This window comes from Triticum urartu, chromosome 5A (genome assembly GCF_056163025.1).
Source record: "Triticum urartu cultivar PI428250 chromosome 5A, HENAU_Tu73, whole genome shotgun sequence".
NCBI lineage: Eukaryota > Viridiplantae > Streptophyta > Magnoliopsida > Poales > Poaceae > Triticum > Triticum urartu.
Window position 1 is genome coordinate 679648515 of NC_141877.1, and position 12004 is coordinate 679660518.

The following is a 12004-nucleotide window of genomic DNA, read 5'->3' on the forward strand; positions in this document are numbered from 1 at the left end:
TCAACTCCATCACGGCACGTACACCTCACCGTTGGCGCCATGGACATAGACTCCGTTGCAGCACGTACGCCTCGCCGTCGTGGCCGTCGATGCGTCGCCGCACCCGTCAGCGATGTCATGGCACGTATGCCGTTGAGGCACGCTTCACATCATAGCCGTCGAATCACGCGTCGCAACCCCAACCGCCAAAGCATGACCGCAGCCGTCGACGCCGTCGCAGCATGTACGCCTCGTCGTCATGGCCGTCGATGCACATACGCCGTGAAGCATGCATCACAGCATCACCGGAGCAGCTGAGACGCCATCACACCATCTGTCGAAGCACGTGGAGTAACCGGGCCACCATCCCTGCACCTTCATTGTCGTCGAAGCACGTCGTCACAACATCGCCAAAGCAGCCGAGATGTCGTCGTAGCACCCGTTGAAAGCAAGCTGTTTGCATCAACACATGTTTACAGAATGCTCCGGCGATGCTGTATGCAGTTTGCTGGATCGATCGCTTGGTTTAGTATGATGTGGTACTAGTAGCATGCATCCGTTTCCGGAATAGTTCTAGCGATTAATCACAATTAATTAATACTACTAGTGGCCAAGCTACGAATCCAACCGCACGCACGGGCTTCTAGTTTGACTTGCTACATAAATAGGAGACACGTGTCATGAGTAGAAGGCGGCTGGCGTGAGAATGTTTACATCCGGCTGAAAACAAGCAATTCCCTAACCTTTTCGTCGCTGCCTTGTTGTTTTTCGTGATAAGTGGGACGTCCATCGAAGCATTTTAGCCGTTTGGGGAGCTTCTTGTTTTCCTTTTTGACATTTTTACTGATCCCTTGGTATCGTCTCTTGTCTGATGATGCATGATCGACGAAGAGGAGAACTGTGAGCAATACTTGTCACGTTTTGAAGCGTCAGGATGTACCAACTTTTCACGTGCATCGATGCCACACGAACTTAACACCACATTTCGATGTCAATCCAGTTCGCTATTACTCAACTCGATGTCATTTCAAACAGTCAGGAAAACTCGGTGGCATCGGCCTTCCGCGGCACCTTCGAGCTGTGGAAGCAAGCGCGTAGTTGCACGCACCTACGCGATTGAGTGAGATAGCTCGACGGGTGTTCAAGCGCACTTCCCTTCATCCCGTGGCAGTTGGTGACAAGATTAAAGCATCTCATAAAGTAGCCCACAAATCCACCGCAAACTATCGGCCTGCCTGCCCAGTCAGTACCCGGATCCAAAAACGCCATCCAACCTGACGCCTCGTATCGGACCCAAACTCTTGGACTGACTGATAGTCTTTGTATGTCCAACCCGTATGTGCAGTGGCCAAACGGGTACGGGGAAGCCTCGACGTGTCTGGACACGTCTGCCATGTAGATCAGGCTCACGCTGGCCCATCCGGCCCCACATAAGTTATACCCTATCCACACTTCGGACGAAATCCTAGCCGCATTCCCCTCCACTCCACTCTCCATCAGCCCACTGCCCTCCGACCACAAGCTCCTGTTCGCCGATCTCCGACCGTCACCGGCATGGCGGGCAGTGGATCCAAATCATATACCTCCAGATCCGTTGGCTGGAGATCGTCCCACGCAGCCATAAGGAGGAGATGGCCGTTCGCCTGGCACTACAACGCTCTCAGGAGGAGGCTGCCAGATGAGAGCGGTCGGACTCCTTCCGCAAGGAATACATTGCGTTCGCACAGATGGCGCGTGGATCTGGTGCGAGGTGTGCCGACGCTGCCTCACCGAAGGCAGTGTGGTCCGTCTGGCGTCCCAACGTGCTGGCGGATGCGCAACCGCTACGTTGGCGCGCGTCGAGGTGGAGGTGAACGCATGGGCGTTGTCCGACACAAGCATGGTGTGCGGGAGGCGGCGGATTTTGGCGAGGCAGAGTAGCACTATCCGGGCCGCGTATGATGCACAACCACCCGGGTGCCGCAACCTCGTCGTGGTGGATGCCGCCGACTCCACGATGGATCCATCATCGATTTCACATCCGTCGACACTGTAAATGCTCTGGACTCCAACGAGGAAGAGTAGGACGTGGGCGACGGCGGCGCCTTAAGTCCCATGAGCCAGTGCGTGTCCCATGTTCTACTCTACCTCGGTGACCGGTTCAACACTTGGAGGGGTGCAACCGGCCGCCGAACAAGGGCACGGCGGAGCCAGAGGGTAGCCTGAAACGAGTCTCTTAATGAGGTGTGGTGGCATGGTTCTTGCTGCTAAGTTACCATTTTTTGGCGCTGAGGAAGCGCAACTTTAAAGTTTTTTTAGATGACTCATTCAACTTGTGCATGAGCGATTATTTTTACGAGAAACTTTCAAGAAAAAAAGAGGTAATAAAAATTATAACCATGTTTGTGGGCCATCTAGCAACGACTATAAACACTAGAGCAAGTCGAAGGCGTGCCGCTGTGATCGCTCCCCCCTCACGGAGCCGGGCAAACCTTATTGTATTAGACAGGCGAGAAGTCGTCGTACTAAGGCCTCATAGGAACAACCCATCATAACAGCAACCGTCGTCGATGAAGAAAGTCGTATATCAGAAGGATCAAACCTGTAAACACTCAAACAGAGACAAACAATGACCGGATCGAAACAAATCCATCAAGACCAGCACCAACCAAATCCCGCAAGATCCGACGAAGACACACCTCCACACGCCCTCTGACGATACTATACGCATCATTAGAACGGGGATGGAATATGAAAGACATTATTCCTACTAAGGGGCATTGCCACCACCACACATCCCCAACCAGGACACCGAGTCTCACAAGAACAGGAACGGGTCCCCGTTTGCACGTCAATGATTAATATGCAGATCTCCTTTTTTATTTCTTGCAAAAATGGGCGTTTTGGTGAAAAATCAAGTCATATACTCCCTCCATTCTAAAATATAGTGAGCCCGCGTTTCCCAATGTTCAACTTTGATCATAAATTTAACCAACGAGACCAACTGCGGCGGAGAAAAAATTATATAATTGAAAACTTCTTTCGAATACGAAATCACTGATATAATTTTTGCTCCCGGCGCAATCGGTCTTGATAGTTAAATTTACGGTCAAAGTTAAAGCACGGAGATAGAGGAAGCACTACATTATGAAATGGAGGGAGTATGAGATATATACAAAGGGACGGTCATTTTCCATATATAATCTGGTGCGCACCCGAGTTGACAGACGAGAAGACGACGTGCGGAGTGGTAGTTGGTGGGGTGTCACAAAGACGCATCTCCCGCTTGCGTACTTGTTTCTGCCGGAAACTCACACACATAAACGCAGCTTGATCGGATCGATTTCTACAACGCCGATTGATTGATTGATTGCAAAAGGGGAAGGCGTCTGTTGTACGTATTGCTTGGATCTGAGTTGACACGATTGCTGGAGAAGGTTGCACGGTGATTGTTACGAGTCGTGGTTAATTTCTTCCAAGAGCTCCGTTGTCTGTTGAGAAGATGCATACACGTGCGTGCGCGCGGACTCAATCTGCATGCGTACCAACACGCAATATTTCAACCGGTCGGCCAGTGCATTCGCCCTGCCAATCAAGAGAGACGACATATGTAGAGGCTTCCGTCCCATATAAAGCCTTGGCACATCCGCTCCGGCCGCAGCATCACAGAGCACAAGACGTACCAACCATCCATCTCTTGCTGCATCCCGATCCAAGCGCACGCGCGACAAGGTAACAAACTTAATTAGATCCATCACTAAGACGATGGATGGCGTCGACACAAACCCGGCGGCCAGCGTCGAAGGTTGCAGCTTTCAGCCGCTCAACCCAGAAGACGTGCGCGCATGCCTCTACAAGGCCGTCGACTTCATCACGGATTACTACACCAGCATCGAGTCCATGCCGGTTCTCCCCGACGTAAAGCCAGGCTACCTACGGAACGAGCTTATGGCGTCCCCGCCAGAACACTCGGCTCCCTTCGACGTCACCATGAAGGAGCTGAGGACATCCGTCGTCCCCGGGATGATGCACTGGGCTAGCCCCAACTTCTTCGCGTTCTTCCCGTCCACCAACAGTGCCGCAGCCATCGCAGGGGAGCTAATCGCCTCGGCCATGAACACCGTGGGGTTCACGTGGCAGGCGGCTCCCGCGGCCACCGAGATGGAGGTGCTCGTGCTGGACTGGCTCGCGCAGCTCCTGCGACTGCCAGCTAGCTTCATGAACCGCACCAGCGCTGGGCATGGCACCGGCGGCGGAGTCATCCTTGGGACCACCAGTGAGGCCATGCTCGTCACACTTGTTGCCGCACGTGATGCGGCGCTGCGCCGGAGTGGCTCCAATGGCGTGGACCGCATCACAAGGCTCACGGTGTACGCTAGCGACCAGACACACTCCACGTTCTTCAAGGCATGCCGCCTCACCGGCTTCGACCCTGCCAACCTCCGATCCATCCCTACCGGGCCGGAGACTGACTACGGGCTCGACCCGGCCAAGTTGCTCGAGATCATGCATGCGGACTTTCGTGCCGGCCTCGTGCCAACATACATCTGCGCCACTGTTGGTACCACGTCGTCCAATGCCGTGGACCCGGTGGGTGCAGTTGCAGATGTCGCAGCCATGTTTAATGCATGGGTCCACGTCGATGCTGCCTATGCTGGCAGCGCCTGCATCTGTCCGGAGTTTCGGCACTATATCGACAGCGTTGAGCATGTGGACTCCATCAGTATGAGCCCGCACAAGTGGCTGCTCACATGCCTTGACTGCACCTGCTTGTGGGTGCGCGACACGCACCGTCTCACCGACGCACTACAGACGAACCCAGAGTATCTGAAGAACGACGCTACCGAGTCCGGCATGGCCACCGATCTCAAGGACATGCAAGTCGGTGTGGGCCGCCGCTTCCGTGGGCTCAAGTTGTGGATGGTGATGCGCACCTACGGCACCACCAAGCTTCAGGAGCACATCCGAAGCGATGTTGCTATGGCCAAGGCATTCGAGGAGCTTGTCCGTGCCGATGACCGGTTCGAGATTGTAGTGCCGAGGAACTTCGCCTTGGTATGCTTCAGAATCAGGGCATGTGGAGCCATGACAGAGGAAGTGGCCGATGAGGTGAACCATGTGCTGATGGACCGGCTCAACATTTCGGGGAAGGCCTACCTTGCGCACACGGTGGTCGGCAGCAGGTTCACTCTACGGTTCGCGGTAGGGTCGTCGATGCAGGAGGAGCGGCACGTGCGGAGCGCGTGGGAGCTCATCAAGAAAACAACCACCAAAATCATCGAGGCGGAGGAGATCATGCAATAACGGAATTCATCAATTAATGTGTTTGATTAATTGTTATTGTTTGTGAGGGGTAATAAAATCCTTCCAATGGTGGTGGATGATCCGCCGGCAGTACGATGTACCGGTGACAACCTCTATTGACGTGTTCTGAATCTCAGTTTGTATTATTTAGCAGATGAGTAAATTAGTGTTCACAGTAATTTATGTCAAGAATGTAAATGTATATTTCTAAACCATATACATTCTTATGTGTCTTTAAACATCTATATAAAATAAAAATGTTTGTGTTCACCATTACATCAATTATATGAAGATGATTTTAATGGTTGTGATTTGTTCATATACCATTATGATGACTTGTCATCGGCGTGCACTATTTGACATTTTTATGGAGATCTATTTCTTATTGACTGATAAGAAAATAGGTTCCAACAAACTAACAACAGATGCCCCCCACCAAAAAAATCAACAGTGGATGTTTTGATTGTTGTAAGATTTTTTGTGTATGATTCGTGTGAAACTTCTTTTGTCTACCTTCTTTCTTGTTGACTATCATATTCTTTCTGAAAATACAACTTCCATTGGAAATATCTTCAGTTATTACTATTTCGCAAGAATACCAAATTAATGACCAAATATGTCATTTTTAAGAGACAATAGTAGAATAGTCAATACATGGCGATCTTTGTGTGATGTCAAACCAGTACACATAATTTACTTTTGTGCCTCCTTCTAAGATTCACATGTGCACGAGACATCATGGCATGCCTTGTCTAGGCATTGCCCTATTTGCTATCTCATTGAAATCGATGATAGCTACTTACCTCATGTCTATAAGCCCTTATTACTCGAGCATTGACTAGATTAATTTTAAGTGCTTTAATTATTCTTTTAACTCTTTGTATCGTACTTTAGTTTACATACCGTTTATGTGTCCTAATAGAAGGTAGCACCAAATAGAATAATTTCCAAACTCCGGTTTAGGTGTAAAATCACGACAAGTCTAGTTGTGGTAGAAGGGAATGACTAACCGTAGCTCCTCAAGTTTGACAAATATATAGATGCTACTTCCAGAAAGGTACTACGGTGATCCATGGTCATCAGAAGCTATCATCATCGAGGAAGTAGCCAATTGGATGCGGGCAATCACACGGAGGCAATGGAGATCAACTGGTCCGAGGACAGCAACAAGACCTTCAGCGTGTCAAGATCAAGCATCACCATGAGAGTGTATTGGAAATGTACAACAAGCTGATACTTTTGATCCTCCCTTGCCGGATGTTCTTGAGATGTTGATTACATATGAGGCTTGATATTTTTCTCATGATTGCACTAGGGTGTCATAGAGTTACACCCAAGGCAACTCTAATATCAATGGTGCAAGCTCGTGAGCATGCCAAGCGTGCTCCCCAAATGACTTATCACCCTCAACTTGGTGCAGGTTCGCAAGAGGCATGGTCTAGAGGTTAGCTCTCCCATGTGACATCGCACACAATCGTCGGGGTTTCGAAAACGAGGGCAAAAATGTGAACTTCCACAATGATGCATGAGGAGGCAGAGGTAGATGGAAATCGGCGGTGACGGTTAGGGTTGCCATTTTGGTCCTTATAAAGCTGCATGGGTAGGACATGTGAGGGCTAATCATCATCTGATTGGCAACTAGACCACTATCAGAATCAACCGTATCAATCACTACCACATTAACATAATGCATCCGTTATTTGTTCATAACTCATAATTAACCACATGGAGCAGCTAGCAAAAAATGTATGCTATCTTGGAGATGTGGAAAACGAGAGCAACCTGGTGAGAGTAACTATAGCGGTGGTGTGTGCGTGAGGAAGAGTCAGATGCAATCTAGTGTTGATAGCTAAGATTGCCTTGCTACTCGTTGTAAAGCCACTTGGCTAAGAAGCAGGAGAGCTAACGAAGATATGATCTTTAACCGGCGCACAATCCGAATAAATAGATAAGTTGTTGTTCCATTAATGTGTATGTTATTGTTTAATGCGTGGCAAAAGTAAGATGTAAACTTAGCATGGATCGAAGGCTTCACTCGCTCGTGAAACATAGCGCGAGTAAGTGAGCATGAGTTAACTGTTAAAAATACTTGGGCTTGGCCCAATATATAGTTCCAAATAAATCTCAAAAGTTCATGTATGGCAAGAGGTGGAGGTGCAATTGTTAGTCCCGCCCCACTAGTAGAGATGGAGTTTCACATCCTTATATATGGAAGTCTCTCCACTTCACTAAGTGACTAGTATGGGGAGAGAAAGAGATCACGACACTCACACTGGCCTTGCCTTGACGGGCTCGGTCTAGGCCTCTAGGGTGACGGCATGTGGCATGTGCATGATCGTGACAAAAGAATGTCTGGTTCTCTTATATATATGACCTACCGGGGACTACCAAAGAGACATTGAACCATGCTAGGTTTTTCCCTCTTCTCGCTTTTGTGCCGTCATCGTAATCCACTCCATCCAAGCACCTTAGTTCACCAACTCACAAGAGAGCGGGTCTCCGGAACCTCTCGCTTTTGTGATCTTGCTGCGAGAGAGGGCGGACAAGGGTTTTGGGAAGCATTTCACACAGCTGCTCGTGTTTCTTCACCACGGATATGTGTGAGACATTGTTGTTGAAACTATCTAGTATGAGCGAAATAATTTCGGACCTCACCGACATATGCGAAATTTCAGAAATTATTTCAGATTTCGAAATTTTAAATTTCACTTAATTTTAATGAATATTTTCATAATTTAAATTTATTTTGAAACCAGTTTGAATCTGCATCGAAGTTTCGGGCTTAAAAATATTTCAAAACCCACTGAAATATGCGAAATTTCAAAAAATTCTCTGAAATTTCATTGATTTTTTTAACTCTGCAAGCAAGAATCTTGCACTATAAAACCGTCGAAATGCAGTTCCATTTCGTCTTGTCTTTCCCTGCAAGAACTGGCCTGTCAATAGGTATGCATAACTTTCCAGAACGGTATGTCCGATCAACCAGGAGCTTACTTGCTAAGTTTGTCTTCTTTTACAGTCCAATCATTACCATTGTACGATCGCTAGCAGCAGATGTGGGTGGGTAGTAGGTGTGAAAATTCCTGCGTACGGTCTTGATCATTGATAGCGTGCAAAACTCAAGCTGGAATATTAGAGATAAGGATTAAGACAGAGAAGAAAAGAAAAAGTAACCTAGTGCTGTACACGGATGAGTTAAGTGGTTTTCCACTTCTTAGATGCTCACTGTTCAGGCCTACTCAACGTGCATCGATCTATAACTATAAGATGCAGATGCACGTCTATGATCGGTTCACCATAGCGCGCGCATGCACTAGTCGATCGAGCATAATATTACAAAGTGTTGGAATCCCATTAAGCAATGGAGATGACGAGCAGCACGATGGTGAAGCCGGTACCGCACCCGCTCGTCGGCGAGAAGGTCCCGCTGACCATCTTCGACCGCGCTGCCGTGGACGTCTTCGTCCCCACCATGCTCGCGTACCCTGCGGCGGCGCCGGCGAACGAGGCGCTCAAGGAAGGCCTTCTCAAGGCCGTGGCGCCGTACCCGCACCTGGCGGGGCGCCTCGCCGTCGACCAGCTCGGCCAGCGCTTTCTCCACGTCAACAATGAGAGCGTGCACTAGTAGAAAATGGGTCTTCTGTCCCGGTTGGTAAGGCCCTTTTGTCCCGGTTTTTGAACCGGAACTAAAGGGTCGTTACTAATGCCTTGGCTCTTTAATCCCAGTTCAAACAGGAACCGGGACAGATGGGTCTCCACGTGGCCGGTGCGCCGAGACCAGGCAGGACGGCCTTTGATTCCGGTTGGTGGCATCAACCGGGACCAATAGGCATCCACGCGTCAGCATTCCAGGGGCTGGGTTTTTTTTTACCTTTGGTCCCGGTGGCATCCACGCGTCAGCATTTCAGGGGCTGAGGTTTTTGTTTTTTTTGAAAGGGGGGAGGGGGGGGGGGGTTGGGGGTTTTGGAAGGTTAATTTAGATGTTTCATATATTGTGATAGCTAGCTAATTAATAGAGAGAAGTGTCCTCTCCTATGTCCGTGCTTGGTCGACGCTACGTACTATATACGTATAGAGAGGACTAGACACGCTAGCTAGCTAGTAAGCAAACGAAGGAAACAGAAGATCGTCATGAATATATATGCATACAGAGAGAAGTGATATCGACCACCTCTCCTTCTCCGAGAGATTGGTCGAACAACAAGTTCTCGTATATCTATCCGACACTACCGGCTACATATATATAATAATTATCTCTTACAATATAATATCCTAATTATATACGAACACAGGATCCACATAGTATTCTCCGTCTTCAGCGATCACGTGGTCAAGGAAGAATGCCGCCAATTCCTCTTGAATTGCTCTCAACGAGCTGGTGCTAGGAGTTCATCCCGCATCCGAAAGATCTAATTTGAAGAAGGGGGTCAATATATATATGAATAAATGCAACTCAACACAAATGATGGTAATAAAATAAAATTGTGAATATTATTGCTTACGCACTTCATATTGTTCGTCAGAGTACCCTCGTTCACAGGTCGTGTGGCGGATGGACTCGCAAACGTAGTATCCACAGAAATCATTCTCTTGTTTCTGCCACAACCACTTTACAAGAAATAGAGGTCAATCAAACTGATAAGCAAGCATGCCAAATGGTATTGATGAAACTAGCGCTTGAATCACCAGGATATGCGCGAAACATGTTACTATAGTACTTACTTTCGGGTATCTAAATTGCAGCTTCTTCGGCGGTCCCGGAGCTTTTTTGGTGAATTTTCTTCAAACCCTGCCAGACAAAGAAAACAATTACTTGATATCAGGAAATGAACAAAGTTGCTGATATGGTGGATAATGATCGATTTAACTTACTTCTTGAGCATTTGAGTCATGTCTGCATAGTCCTGGGGATCTTTTCGTTTCGAGTCTAAGATGGTTACTAGTCCCTGCTCAAACTTAATCTCTAGGAGAATATAGTGGAACCTGTGCACGCATGCATAACTCATCAATTACATTACTATAACCTGGACTAATAAGGGAAACCGAATATGCACAAGACAGTAACACTCACTTGAAGTTGTATGGAAAGAGTATTATATCTTTGTTTTCATTTATTACCAACGATCGTAGAAAGTTGGCATCGGTATCGTCGGCACGATATTTAACCTCAGTTGCATCTATGAGATTTGTGTTAATGAACCCAATATCGCCGATTTGTCTTCTCTTCAATTCGGCGATCTTCAATCTGCATAATATAGTGAGGATAATTATAAATACATACAATGAAAGAGCTGACCTATATAGAGAGACTTAATGACAGAATTAGTACTACTTACAGAGAGTAGCAAGTGGCCGTTGCTTTATCGAGGGCCTTTTGATTGAAAAACTGGAAGAACTCCTCAAATGGAACATTCAACAGTTCAATTCCAACGAGGTCATGCTCCTCTCTAACTCTCAGCGTCAAAGTATTCCTCCCCCTAGACTCTCTGCAGGCTTTCATGTACCAATCATGGAATCTTCGCATCATCGTTGTTAGAGATCTTTCATCTTTGACGAGAGGCTTCCCGTACTCGTATTTGTGTTCCTCCACCTCCAAGAACTCATAATGTACATCGTCGGGCAGGTAATCTCCAAGATTGCTATAACCGGGCACCATCCTCGGATCATTAGTAGGCACCTTGAGCGGGGGCCACGATTGGTTCGCTTGTTCACCGAGCTGGGAAATTTTTTTCCCAGCTCATCATTCTTTTAACCTTTGATCACCGACAGTACTTCCCGACCTCTCCGCTTCGACAAATGACTTTTCAATAATGTGCTCATAGTTGCCTTTCGGCGGAGACTTTGCTGTTTTTTCAGGGCAGCCAGAGTGCGCTTCGCTTTCACCGGATCTACCTTCTCCTCCGGAGGTGGATGTTTCTTTGCTTTCACCCCTTCAAAGAAGTTCCTCACGTCTTCTCGCGCGATCTCGGCGTTCTCCTCCGGGGTCCTCTCGTATGGTAACTTCTCTGGAGTCTTCAGAGAAGGACCGAATCTGTATTGCCTCCCGCCTCTGGCTGTACTTCTAGACGCCGGCAGAGCAGACGGAGCGGCTGCGGCTGTCTTCTTTCCTTGCTTATGAGGAGGAGGAGAAGGACTACGACGCGCCAGAACAGCTGGAGCGGCAGTGGCTCTCATCCGCCCTTGCTGATGAGGCGGAGAAGGAGAAGGCTGGCTGCTCGGGCGCGTCGGCGCAGGCGGAGAAGGAGGCGGAGTGCCGCCACGCGCCGGAGAAGGAGGTCGATGCCTTGATCGTCACTCGCCGGAGGAGGAGGCGGTGGAGGAGGCGGAGTGCCCTGACTCGCCGGAGGAGGAGGAGGAGGCGGAGGCGTCCAGTTCGGAAGGTTGATGAGCTCCTTCCGCCATAGGCATGGAGTCTTCAGAGCAGAACCCAACCGAGTCTCCCCTTCACCGGTAGGGTGGTCAAGCTGGAGGTCCTCAAACCCTCTGTTATTTCATCCACCATCACCCTAGCATATCCTTTTGGAATCGGCCGGCAGTGAAAAGTTGCGTTTGGTTCAGTAGGAAAAACAGAGCCAACAGCCGCCTTGACCTTCAAATTCATCCATTGCGTCATAAGGTGGCAATTTTGAGACTCTGTGATAGCATCCACAGGATAGCTGGCAGGAGCCGTCAAGACATGCTCCGGCTGAAGCAGCTCGGTGGAAGCCACACTACTTCTCCGCTGAGATGGCGGGGTAGCTTC

General features: G+C 48.7%; 2 pseudogenes; both read left to right on the top strand.

The window, feature by feature from the left end:
* Positions 1-3485: 3485 nt before the first annotated feature.
* On the top strand, positions 3486-5362 carry LOC147974086 (tryptophan decarboxylase 1 pseudogene; annotated as a pseudogene).
* A 3217-nt stretch (positions 5363-8579) lies between these two features.
* The window catches only part of LOC125506533 (tryptamine benzoyltransferase 1-like), a 28565-nt pseudogene continuing 25140 nt past the window's right edge, over positions 8580-12004 (top strand).